General features: G+C 44.7%; 1 non-coding gene across 1 annotated transcript; it reads left to right on the plus strand.

Moving 5' to 3' along the window:
* Positions 1–3,932: 3,932 nt before the first annotated feature.
* On the plus strand, positions 3,933–4,039 carry LOC136146802 (U6 spliceosomal RNA). Its single transcript, XR_010659081.1, has one exon. It is a non-coding gene; the product is annotated as a U6 spliceosomal RNA (small nuclear RNA).
* The last annotated feature ends 9,895 nt before the right edge of the window (positions 4,040–13,934 follow it).

Raw genomic sequence — 13,934 nt, forward strand, 5'->3', positions numbered from 1 at the left:
GTGAGTCTGCAGTATTGCTGAGAATGCTTTAAAACATCCTCAGGAGCAGTTGGTTGTGATAAAGAGTATGTGTTGTGATAAAAAGAATGTGTTTTATTAAAGAGAATAAAAGCTTTATTATGAAGTACAGTTAACATTTCAGGACTCCGTTCAGTTCAGTTCAGTCGCTCAGTCCTGTCTGACTATTTGCGACCCCATGAATCACAGCATGGCAGGCCTCCCTATCCATGACCAACTCTGGACTCAAACTCATGTCCATCAAGTCGGTGATGCCATCCAGCCACCTCATCCTCTGTTGTCCCCTTCTCCTCCTGCCCCCAATCCCTCCCAGCATCAGGGCCTTTTCCAGTGAGTCAGCTATTCACATGAGGTGGCCAAAATATTGGAGTTTCAGCTTCAGCATCAGTTCTTCCAATGAACAACCAAGACTGATCTCCTTGAGAATGGACTGGTTGGATCTTCTTGCAGTCCAAGGGACTCTCAAGAGTCTTCTCCAACACCACAGTTTAAAAGCATCAGTTCTTTGGTGATCAGCTTTCTTCATAGTCCAACTCTCCAACATCCATACATGACCACTGGAAAAACCATAGCCTTGACTATAGATGGAAATTTGTTGGCAAAGTAATGTCTCTGCTTTTTAATATGCTATCTAGGTTCGTCATAACTTTCCTTCCAAGGAGTAAGCGTCTTTTAATTTCATGGCTGCAATCACCATCTGCAGTGATTTTGGAGCCCCAAAATATAAAGTCTGATACTGTTTCCACTGTTTCCCCATCTATTTGCCATGAAGTGATGGGACTGGATGCCATGATCTTAGTTTTCTGAATGTTGAGCTTTAAGCCAATTTTTCACTCTCCTCTTTCACTTTCATCAAGAGGCTTTTTAGTTGCTCTTCACTCTCTGCCATAAGGGTGGTGTCATCTGCATATCTGAGGTTATTGATACTTCTCCCGGCTATCTTGATTCCAGTTTGTGCTCCTTCCAGCCCAGTGTTTCTCATGATGTCCTCTGCATATAAGTTAAATAAGCAGGGTGACAATATACAGGACTACTCAATGCTTTTCAGCTGTGACAGAAGTACTGTACACAGCAGAATGCCTGGGATCTGAGAGATGGCTGTGCCGGCTATTTCAAGCCAAAAATGTCTAAGTGCATGTGAATTACAATGTTTTAAAAAAATATTTTTTTTTTATATTTGGGTTTTGCAGAGGTATCTTTAATACTGCTGATATAAAATTTAAGAGAGAAAACATTATCTCTTTGTTTGTCCCCCAAGTGCCTCGCGTACTCAGTCGAAACTGACTCTTGCGATCCCATAGACTGTAGTCCACCAGGCTCCTCTGTCCGGGATTTCCCAGGCAAGAATACTGGAGTGGGTTGCCATCTCCTCCAGGAGATCCTCCTAATTCAGGGATCGAACCTGCGTCTCTGGTGTCTCCTGCTTTGGCAGGCAGATTTTTTTCTTTTAACCTCTGAGCCACCTGGGGAGCCCCAGGGCAGAGGGTACCTTAGGTTAATTTCCCCAAAGAAAAGCCTGAGACTCCAGCTCAGGTGTAACAGATCTATTATTAGTGCATTCCCAGGAGACACTGGGAAACGCGTGAGGGAAGTGTGATGGGAAAGAGGAAGAAGCCGAGGAGGGTGGGATTTCAGACACGGTCCTGAGGAGAGCAGCCCTCACCTGACCCCACAGAGGACGCTGGAGGTAAGTGGCTGGGTCCCCAGTGTGTGTCCTCAGCCAAGACAAGGGGCCTGGGCTGTATGCTTTTAAACCCCTTGGTCATTGCTACAGGCTTCCGCACTGGGTGTGCAACTTTCCAGGCACATTTGACTGTGTGTGGAGGCCAAGGACACCAGATGCCCACCTAAGAGGAGCCACAGGGACAAGGGCAGGAAGCAACGCTTGGGACCTTGGCTGATGGGGAGATGCACCAGCATCCCCGCAGAGCGGTCACATTTAGCAACTAAAAATACAGAGCACGTGTTTATTTAACAAGAACCAGGGACAGGGCTTCCCTAGTGGTGATAGTGGTAAAGAACCTGCCTGCCAATGCAGGTAGATGGAAGAGACGTGGGTTCAATCCGTGGGTCAGGTAGATCCCCTGGAGGAGGGCATGGCAACCCACTATAGTATTCTTGCCTGGAGAATCCCCAAGGAGAGAGGAGCCTGGCGGGCTACAATCCATGGGGTTGCAAAGAGTCAGACACGACTGAAGTGACAGCATGCACCCAGGTTCTATGCTATGTGTGTTGGTCAAAGATTATGTCATTTTAATGTTCCCCAGGCGGCCTGGGCCGGTGAGGGGACACCCCCAATATTGAGGCTAGAGCTAGAGCAGGATCATTGCAGAGGATCTGTTTCGAGCCCACGCCTTGCTGCCTGCTCACCTGCAGCCTTGCCTGAGTTCCTTGGCCTCAGTTTCTTTATAAAAGAATGGGTGGGGAGAATAGTATCACTGTATTTAATTAAGTGGAGATTAAATGAAGCAAGGATTATTCTGAGCTGAATTCACTACTTGGCATGTACTAAGTGCCCAGTGAGTAAAAGATATGCTTATTACTTGCGTTAAAAGATATTTTAAAAATAGTATTTTGAATGTGAGACAGGAAAGTAAATGGTGATAGAACTTTTGAGGAGTGAAGGAAAGGTAAGAAATAGTTCTTGCAGTGGTGAAAGAATAATTTTATATTTGCAGTTGGTTGGACATCGTGCTGGTCTGCCCCAAAATATTTTGCAGGAGGAGGAGAGGCAGGCAAGTAGGTGTGTCCTGGGCGTGGACCTCTGGATGAGGGTCAGGGAGGGAGAGGCCCTGGTAGGATCCTAGTGATCCTGGTGTGGGGGAAGACGGCAACCCTGATAGAAAAAGTGGGTGGGGCGTGTGGGTTGTTGAAATGGAGCTTTTCCAGTGGGAGTGTTGGAGCAAGTAGGCAGGGGAGGGGAGGCTGTTTGACTGAAGGGGAGGAGAGGAGAGGAAGTGTTCTGGAGATTTTGAGGTTGGGAAACCTGAGCATCAGCCGGGTTGTCTGCTTCAGGCCTGTGGGCCCTGCCTCAACACTTTCTCCCACCTATCTCTCATCAGGATTCACCAGATGTTGGGAAACAATTACTGATACCTATTTTCGGAGCCAGGACATGGAAGCAACCTAGATGCCCATCAGCAGACGAATGGATAAGGAAGCTGTGGTACATATACAGCATGGAATATTACTCAGCCGTTAAAAAGAATTCATTTGAATCAGTTCTAATGAGATGGATGAAACTGGAGCCCATTATCCAGAGTGAAGTAAGCCAGAAAGATAAAGAACATTACAGCATACTAACACATATATATGGAATTTAGAAAGATGGTAACGATAACCCTATATGCAAAACAGAAAAAGAGACACATAAGTACAGAACAGACTTTTGAACTCTATGGGAGAAGGTGAGGGTGGGATGTTTCAAAAGAACAGCATGTATATTATCTATGATGAAACAGATCACCAGCCCAGGTGGGATGCATGAGTCAAGTGCTCGGACCTGGTGCACTGGGAAGACCCAGAGGAATCGGGTGGAGAGGGAGGTGGGAGGGGGGATCGGGATGGGGAATACATGTAACTCTATGGCTGATTCATGTCAATGTATGACAAAACCCACTGAAATGTTGTGAAGTAATTAGCCTCCAACTAATTTTAAAAAATTAAAAAAAAATAAATTGAAACAAACAAACAAACCTGCATCACCTGTCAACTGAAAAACGAAAACTCAACCTAAAAGTTGAGAATGATGTTTCATTCACTGGTCTTACTGAAGACAGTAGCCCAGGAGACCGGCTATCAGTTAGCTCTGAGGAATTGCTCCAAGGAGGTAAAGAGGGAATCAGGATATACATAAATTTTTGCCTCAAAAGCCAAAAAACACCTACATAGTTGAATATCAAAAGATTACTGTGGTGCTCGCTTCGGCAGCACATATACTAAAATTGGAACGATACAGAGAAGATTAGCATGGCCCCTGCGCAAGGATGACACGCAAATTCGTGAAGCGTTCCATATTTTTAGAACATTACAGTATACTAACACATATATATGGAATTTAGATAGATGGTAGCGATAACCCTATATGCAAAACAGAAAAAGAGACACAGGAGTACAGAACAGACTTTTGAACTCTGGGGGAGAACGTGAGGGTGGGATGTTTTGAAAGAACAGCATGTATATTATCTATGGTGAAACAGACCACCAGCCCAGGTGGGATGCATGAGTCAAGTGCTCGGGCCTGGTGCACTGGGAGGACCCTGAGGAGTCGGGTGGAGAGGGAGGTGGGAGGGGGGATCGGGATGGGGAATACGTGTAACTATATGGCTGATTCATGTCAATGTATGACAAAACCCACTGAAATGTTGTGAAGTGATTGGCCTCCAACTAATAAAATAATATTTAAAAAAAAAAAAAAGATTACTGTGAATCACAAAAACCAGACATCTCAAGTTAAAGAATCTAAGGCTTTTCTATCTCTGCAATTCGAAAGTCTGGGCTTTTTGTAATCAGTCCTTCGGTGTGCATCTTAACTATCTAGGGCCAGTATCCTGTTTTTTCTGTTCTGAATTCCCCTCAGGTAGGGAGAGGCTGTAATTGCTGATGGCTTTATGGCCATTCTGTTTACTGAAATGACAGGTGACATTCTTACATTCTCAAGCCTGGCCTCTAGCCCAGGTATTTCTTCAGCTTCAGTCTCCTCTTTTTATCATGCTGCATATGCACTTTTGAAGCCAAAATGCATATGTAGTTTTAAAATCTCTCCAGTGCGTTCTCTTCCCACTTGACCTTCTCTCCTGTATTTGGTGGAGTACCTACAAGTGCCCACTCAATTCACTATCTATATTCCCATAATACAGGGGATGTGGGTTCTATCCCTGGTCAGAAAACCAAGATCCCACATGCCTCGGAGCAACTAAGCCTGCATGCCACAACTGGGAAATCTGTGAGCTGCAATGAAAGCTCCTGCATGACCCAACCAAAAGCCTGTGTGACAACAAAGATCTGATGCAGCCAAAAATTAATAAATAAAAATAAATGACTTTTTAAAAAGATACCTTGTGTGTGTGTTAGTCACTCAGTCATGTCTGACTCTTTGCGACCTCATGGACTATAGCCCACCAGGCTTCTCTGTCCATGGAGTTCCCAGGCAAAAATCCTGGAGTGGGTTACCATTCCCTTCTTCAAGGGTTCTTCTCAACCCAGGGATCTAACCCAAGTCTCCTGCATTTGCAGGTAGATTCTTTTCTGACTACTTAAGCAACACCTCTGAAGTTTTAACTTTCAAAGTGTTCACATCATTTTCTTCAAGATCTCATTGAGAAATAGGGGGATCATTCTCTATTTGGAGCTGTCTTATTGTTTAACCTGGAGATAACTCAGAGCCTGGTGTGTGGCTTGGACTTATTTGCCTTTTCTGATGTGTTCTTTTTTAAGGCTAATCCTAAGCCTGTCTATTTCACCTTCCATTCCAGACAATGACCTCTGAGAGCAGGGCTGTCCTCTTTTTCTATTAGAACCCTCCTGATTGAGTTTTGCACTCCTGTTTCACTTCATTTGTTCATCTTCTCATTTTCTTTGTCTGCAAGGTAAGACTGAATAAAATAGTCTGTAAAGATCCATACTGGCTTTCATTTTTTTCTTAAATTTTTGTGGAAGGTGTTTGGGGATGGAAATCAGCAGAAGCTTTCACATTGGAGGTGGAGAAGAGGACAAGTTCCTAACTTCCCATGGTGCTATGCAACTCTGGGTAAAACAAAATCTGAGACACATACTAAAAAGAAATTCACTAACAAAAAGTCTGTTCTGTCTATACTTTCATCCAGCTCTTTCTATAAATAAGATTTTTCAAGCACCTATAAATACCAAATACTATGCTAGGTGCCAGGGACTTAGAGACAAGTAAGACAGGGACCCTGCCTTCAGGGGGTTCAGTTCCCTAGTCAGAGAGAGAGATAAACACTGGCATCAATCTGGTCTCAGGATGCAGGAGGCCCTTAACTCCATGGGGAAGGAGAGAGGAAGAGAATGGAAAAGGTCTCACCCAGGAGGATATGTGTGAGGCTTTTATTGGTAAATAGGTAAGAATTTTCCAGTTGAGCTATTTCAAATCCTAAAAGATGATGCTGTGAAAGTGCTACACTCAATATGCCAGCAAATCTGGAAAGCTCAGCAGTGGCCACAGGACTGGAAAAGGTCAGTTTCCATTCCAATCCCAAAGAAAGGCAATGCCAAAGAATGGTCAAACTACCACACAATTGGACTCATCTCACACGCTAGCAAAGTAATGCTCAAAATTCTCCCAGCCAGGCTTCAGCAATGTGTAAACCTTAAACTTCCAGATGTTCAAGCTGGTTTTAGAAAAGGCAGAGGAACCAGAAATCAAATTGTCAACATCTGCTGGATCATCAAAAAGGCAAGAGAGTTTCAGAAAAACATCTATTTCTGCTTTATTGACTATGCCAAAGCCTTTGACTGTGTGGGTCACAATAAACTGTGGAAAATTCTGAAAGAGATGGGAATACCAGACCACCTGACCAGCCTCTTGAGAACTCTATATGTAGGTCAGGAAGCAACAGTCAGAACTGGACATGGAACAACAGACTAATTTCAAATAGGAAAAGGAGTATATCAAGGCTGTATATTGTCACCCTGCTTATTTAACTTATATCCAGAGTACATCATGAGAAATGCTGGGCTGGAGGAAGCACAAGCCGGAATCAAGATTGCTGGGAGAAATATCAATAACCTCAGATATGCAGATGACACCACCCTTATGGCAGAAAGTGAAGAACTAAAGAGCCTCTTGATGAAAGTGAAAGAGGAGAGTGAAAAAGTTGGCTTAAAGCTCAATATTCAGAAAACTAAGATCATGGCATCTGGTCCTATCACTTCATGGGAAATAGATGGGGAAACAGTGGAAACAGCATCAGACTTTACTTTTTGGGGCTCCAAAATCACTGAAGATAGTGACTGCAGCCATGAAATTAAAAGATACTTGCTGCTTGGAAGAAAAATTATGACTAACCAAGACAGTATATTAAAAAGCAGAGACATTACTTTGCCAACAAAGGTCTGTCTAGTCAAGGCTATGGTTTTTCCAGTGGTCATGTATGGATGTGAAAATTGGACTCTAAAGAAAGCTGAACATCGAATAATTGATGTTTTTGAACTGTGGTGTTGGAGAAGACTCTTGAGAGTCCCTTGGACTGGGAGGAGATCCAACAGTCCATCCTAAAGGAAATCAGTCCTGAATATTCATTGGAAGGACTGAAGTTGAAGCTGAAACTTCAATACTTTGGCCACCTGATGTGAAAAGCAGACTCATTGGAAAAGACCCTGATGCTGGGAAAAATTGAAGGCGGGAGGAGAAGGGGACGACGGCAGAGGATGAGATGGTTGGATGGCATCAGTGACTCAATGGACATGAGTTTGAGTGATCTCCGGGAGTTGGTGATGGACAGGGAGGCCTGGCGTGCTGCAGTCCCTGGGGTCGCAGAGTCAGATGCAACTGAGTGACTGAACTGAACCGAGGTAAGAATTTTCCAGCTGAGCTATGGATTGTGGCCAGGAGACCATTTTAGAAGAAACGATATGCATGGGCCGGGAGATCGGAAGAAACACAATATGGTCTGGTAACTAGCGAGTATATACCTGGAGAGGAGGCTGTCCGAGGCTGGAAAAACAGGATCAGAAGATGAAGACTGGAAAGCAAATGTTGACCTTTTGGTTGGAGTAGCAGGACCTCAGGGGGCCCTTCCTGCTGCCAATGCTGCCCTCTAGTGGATTAGCTGGAGTTGGGCAGGCACAGCTGGAAAACCACTTTGAAAAAAAAGCCTCTGAAGAGGTCAGGCTGAGGGGGGGGCGGGGGGGGTACCTGCGCTTAGCAGCAGACACGTGAAGTCCATGGCAGAACCAACCAGGCGAGGAGGGGTGTGATCTGAGCACTGCGGAAAAATGCTCTCCCCCGGGTCTTTTTGTCACTGGCTGCAGTTGTCAGGTTCCACCATTAAAAGAGTTGTTGTTGTTGTTGTTGTTGAATAAAGTAATGAGACTGCATGGACTTTGCTGGTGGCTCAGATGGTAAAGAATCCACGTGCAATGTGGGAGACCTGGTTTTGATCCCTGGGTTGGGAAGACCTCCTGGAGGAGGGCATGGCAACCCGCTCCAGTATTCTTGCGAGGAAACTCCGTATGGACAGACGAGCCTGGCGGGGTACAGTCCATGAGGTAACAGAGTCGGGCATGGCTGAGAGGCTAAGCACACACAATGAGGATGCGGAAGCTGCGTTAACAGGCATTGTGCCTGGGAAAGAGGGACACCGGTACTTCTCTCTGAGGTCTTTCTACATGTGGCTGGAGCAAATGCATGTGCTGAGGGTGATCTCCACAAGGCAGCCACGAGCAGTGGCGTGAAGTGAGACCAGGGAATTGAACTGAGGCAGCCTGGCAACCGCAATCAGAGAAAGCGAACCAAAATGACCACATGGATCACAGGCTTGTGTAGCTCAGTGAAGCTGTGAGCCATGCCATGCAGGGCCACCCAAGGTGGACGGGACATAGTGGAGAGTTCTGACAAAACGTGGTCCACTGGAGAAGGGAATGGCACGTGACTTCAGTACCCTTGCCTTGAGAACCCCATGAATAGTGCTAGGCTTCTCAGGTGGCACTAGTGGTAAAGAACCCACCTTGCCAATTCAGGAGACTTAAGAGAACGCAGGTCGGGGACTTAAGAGGATCTGCGGATCGGGAAGATCCCCTGGAGAAGGAAATGGCAGCCCACTCCAACATTCTTGCCTGGGCTCTTCCACAGGGTTGCACAGAGTCAGACACGACTGAAGGGACTTAGCACAGCACAGCTCGGCCTTGCCCCAAGAACCCCATGGATAGTAGGAAAAGCACAAAGATTTGACACCAGAAGACAAGCTCCCCCAGCTTGGTAGCTGTCCAATATGCTCCTGGGGAAGAGCAGAGAGAGAGCTCCAGAAAGAATGAAGAGGCTGGTGGAAAGCAGAAATGACACCCAGGTGTGGATGTGTCTGGTGGTGAAAGTAAAGTCCAGTGCTGTGCAGAACAACACTGCATAGGGACCTGGAAAGTTAGGTCCACGAATCAAGGCAAATTGGAGGTCGTCAAGCAGGAGATGGCAAGAGTGAACATCAACAGTTTAGGAATCAGCAAACTCAAATGGACTGGAATGTGTGAATTTAATTCAGATGGCCATTATATCTACTACTGTGGGCAAGAATCCCTTAGAAGAAATGGAATAGCCCTTGTAGTCAATAAGGGTCTGAAATGCAGAACTTGGGTGCAGTCTCAAAAATGACAGAATGATCTCGGTTCATTTCCAAGGCAAACCATTTAACATCACAGTAATCCAAGTCTATGCTCCAACCACTAACGCTAAAGAAACTGAAGTTGAACAGTTCTATGAAGACCTCTAAGACCTTCTAGAACTAACACACACACACACAAAAAAAGATGTCCTTTTTATCATAGGGGATTGGAATGCAAAAGTAGGAAGTCAAGAGATACCTGGAGTAATAGGTAAGTTTGGCCTTGGAGTACAAAGTGAGGCAGGGTAATGACTAACAGAGTTTTGCCAAGAGAACACACATTCACAGCAAGCACGATTTTCCAACAACACAAGGGAAGACTCTACACATGGACATCAGCAGATGGTCAATGCTGAAATCAGATTGATTATACTCTTTGCAGTCAAAGATGGAGAAGCTCTATGCAGTCAGCAAAAACAAGACCTGGAGCTGACTGTGGCTCTAATTATGAGCTCCTTATTACAATATTCAGGCTTAAATTGAATTAAGTAGTGTAAACCACTAGGCCATTCAGGTATGACCTAACTCAAATCCTTTATCATTATTCAGTGGAGGTGATAAATACATTCAAGGCATTAGACCTGGTAGACAGAATGCCTGAAGGACTATGGACAGAGGCTCATAACATAGTACAGGAGGAAGTACCAAAACCATCCCAAAGAAATGCAAGAAGGCAAAACGATTGTCTGAAGAGGCCTTTGTCTGAGAAGATAAACAGCTGAGAAAAGAAGAGAAATGAAAGGCAAAGGAGAAAGGTAAGTATATACCCAACGGAATGCAGAGTTCCAGAGAACAGTCAAGAGAGATAAGAAAGCCTTCTTAAGTGAACAATGCAAAGAAAGAGGAAAATGGTAGAATGGGAAGGACTAGAGATCTCTTCAAGAAAACTAGAGATACCAAGGAACATTTCATGCAAAGACGTGCACAATAAAGGACAGGAATATCAAGGACCTAGCAGAAGCAAAAAATATTAGGAAGAGGTGGCAAGAATTCACAGGACTGTACAAAAAAGGTCTTCATGACCTGGATAACTATGATGGTGTGGTCAGTCACCTAGAGTCAGACAACCTGGAGTGTGAAGTCAAGTGGGCATTATGAAGCATTACTATGAACAAGGGCTTCCCTGGTGGCTGTTTGTAAGGAATCTGCCTGCAATGCAGAATACCTGGGTTCAATCCCTTGGTTGGGAACATCCCCACTCCAGTATTCTTGCCTAGAGAATCCCCATGGATAGAGGAGCCTGGTGGGCTTACAGTCCATGAAGTCGCAAAGAGTTGGACACGACTGAGCAACAAAGCAGCTAGTGGAGGTCATGGAATTCCAGCTGAGCTTTTTAAATCCTAAAAGATGATGCTGTTAAAGCGCTGCACTCAAAATGTCAGAAATTTGGAAAACTCAGCAGTGGCCACAGGATTGGAAAAGGACAGTTTTCATTCCAATCCCAAAGAAAGGCAATACCAAAGAATGTTCAAACTACCGCACAATTGTACCAGTTTCACATGCTAGCAAGGTAATGCTCAATATCTTTCAAGCTAGAGTTCAACAGTATGTGAACCAAGAACTTCCAGATGGAAGTTCTGGACTTAGAAAAGGCAGAGGAACAAGAGACCAAGTTGGCAATATCTGATGGATCATAGCAAAAGCAAGGGAATTCCAGAAAAACATCTACTTCTGCTTCATTGACTACACTAAAGTCTTTGTGTGGATCACAACAAACTGAGGGAAAAAAGAGATGGGAATACCACTGTGGACAGTGACTGCAGTCAAGAAATTCAGACACTTGCACCTTGAAAGAAAAGTTATGACAAACCTAGACAGCATATTCAAAAGCACAGACATCACTTTGCTGACAAAAGTTCATATAATTGGAACTATGGTTTTTTCAGTAGTCACGTAGGGATGTGAGAGTTGGATTCTAAAGAAGGCTGAGCGCTAGAGTTGATGCTTTCAAACTGTGGTGCTGGAGAAGACTCTTTGAGTGTCCCTTGGACAGCAAGGAGATCAAACCAGTCGATCCTGAAGGAAATCAATGCTGAATATTCATTGAAAGGAGTGATGCTAAAGCTGAAGCTTCAATACTTTGGCCACCTGATGTGAAGAGACGACACATTGGAAATGACCCTGATGCTGGGAAAGATTGATGGCAAGAGGAGAAGGGGGTGACAGGATGAGATGGTTGTGTTAGGTAGATAGAACAGGAAAAAAAAGAGTCCAAAATGGTGGGGTCTAAAAGACAGGCAAAGAAAGCAGAAAAGTCCTCAAAAATGGAACAAAGGAAAAATCCACAGACCGGAGTGAGAACCTCAGATGAAACAAACAGGCCCCCTTCCTGGCTAGCCCTAATTTGCATTGCGTGGGCAGGGGCGGGGCAGGGGAGGAGAAAAAAGCGTATAAAAAATGGGGAGCCAAGATGGGTTGAGACCTCTCCTTTGGGGTCGGCCTGCCCTCATGCCTCAAGTGTACTATCCTTTGTTTATTGAATAAAACTCTGAGGTGTAACTAAGCAGTCACACTGGTCCACCATTTCAAATCTTTGTTGAGTCAAGGCAGAACTGAGGAAATTATACACTATTCCAACAGTTGGATGGCATCACTGACTCAATGGATCTAAGTTTGAGCAAACTCTGGGAGATAGTAAAAGACAGAGAAGCCTGGCGTGCTGTGGTCCATGCACTGTGAAGAGTTGGACATGACTTAGAGATTGAATAGCAACAAAGCCTGGATGAAAACCAGGAATCCTGGCCATCAGGCCAACAAAAGCTAGACGCCAGAAGCTAGTTTCCCCTGGATCTTTGCCCCAGTGAAAAATGCATTTATCACTGAGGCAAAACTGTAAATGCAGATATTATACAAAGTCTATTTTTAGAAACAGAGCACAACAAGTGGGAGAGCACACAGAGAAATTAAGACAGGTGAAGCAGAGGTGTATTACCCAGAGAAAGGACGTGGGGGTCCCCTCTGGTGAGGAGGGGCACGGAAAAGTCTCTCAGTCCTGACTCTCTGCAACTCCACAGACTTGCAGCCCGCCGAGCTCCTCTGTCCGTGGGTTCTCCAGGCAAGAACACTGGAGTGGGTTGTCATGCCCTCCTCCAGGGGCTCTCCCCAACCCAGGGACTGTATCCAGGTCTCCTGCAATGCAGGTGAATTCTTTACTGTCTGAGCCCCCAGGAAAGCCCATTGACCTGGAGTCACTATATGCTTCCCTTTGCTTCTCCACTTCCTTCTCTATCTCAGGCCTCTTTGCCTCCTTCTCTTCTATACTCTATTGAGTAGCCAGAGCATGTTTAACTAGACTTAAACATGGAAAAGACCCTAATGCTGAGAAAAACTGATGGCAAAAGGGGGTGACAAAGGATGAGATGGTTGGATGGCATCACCGACTCAATGGACTTGAGTTTGAGCGAACTCTAGGAGATAGTGAAGGTCAGGGAAGCCTGGTTTGCTGCAGTCCATGGGGTTGCAGAGTTGGAAATGACTTAGTGACAACATCAATGAAATATGTATGTGGGCTTCCCAGGGGGCTCAGAAGTTAAAGAACCCACCAGCAATGCAGGAGACATGGGTTCAATTTCTGGGTCAGGAAGATCCCCTGGAAAAGGGAATAGCTACCCACTCTAGTATTCTTACCTGGAGAAACCCCATGGACAGAGGGACCTGGCGGGCTACAGTCCACAGGGTTGCAAAGAGTTGGACATGACTGAGCACACATGCAATGCAAACATGTATATAAGAGCACAGTTTGTACTATTCTTGTTTATATTTTGAGAGCGTTAAAGGAAGGTTTTATATTAAAAAGAATAAAATTTAAACCAGAAGTTAAAATTGTTTGTCTCTGGGCCAGGAAAACTGAATGTCTTTTTGGCAGTAGGATGGACTGGACCCATAATATAAATTAGGATAAGACAAGAAGTATTACAAAAAAGTCATGCTGTAACAGCCTGTAAGAGACCTAACCAAAGATTTACACAAACACATAGCCCAAGGCTGAGATGCTATTTCTACAACCTTTAGTATATATGTGAAAGGATGAAGTTAACTTGTGTGTGGATTTTTCACTCCCTGCATATTTAGATAAATCACAATGTGAGGTTACAAAAATCCAGTAGTTCAGATTTCCTTCCAGGTGGAAGTAGTACTTTTATACACTACACTTAACAAGCTCAGGGGAGTGGTGGTGGGATGCTATGGATCAGTCGGCTTCACGCCTCACCGTGACAGGACCCCAGTAGGGTGTGGATACAGACAGGCCACAAGGTGGCACCGTGGCAATGCACTTCTCACGGGCAACCAGCTGAAAAATATCCAATGAGAGGTGAGATGCTGGGATTCTAGAAATCATGTTGTAAATCCAGAAAACTCGTAAATTTGCCATCTCCAAGTCTATTCTATATTTATTAAGGCTGAGGTAGGGTATTGATTTTCTTCTAAAGCCTGATCCATTATGTTAAATGAGGAATTAAGAAACCACAGAACCCTCCAAAAGCACCAAGCTTACACAAAGCCTCAACAACAATAATGATAAACACCGCTACCTTAAATATTACGGGTAATGACATCAAATGGTAGTGACCACACCCAGAA

Source organism: Muntiacus reevesi, chromosome 14, assembly GCF_963930625.1.
Source record: "Muntiacus reevesi chromosome 14, mMunRee1.1, whole genome shotgun sequence".
Lineage (NCBI taxonomy): Eukaryota > Metazoa > Chordata > Mammalia > Artiodactyla > Cervidae > Muntiacus > Muntiacus reevesi.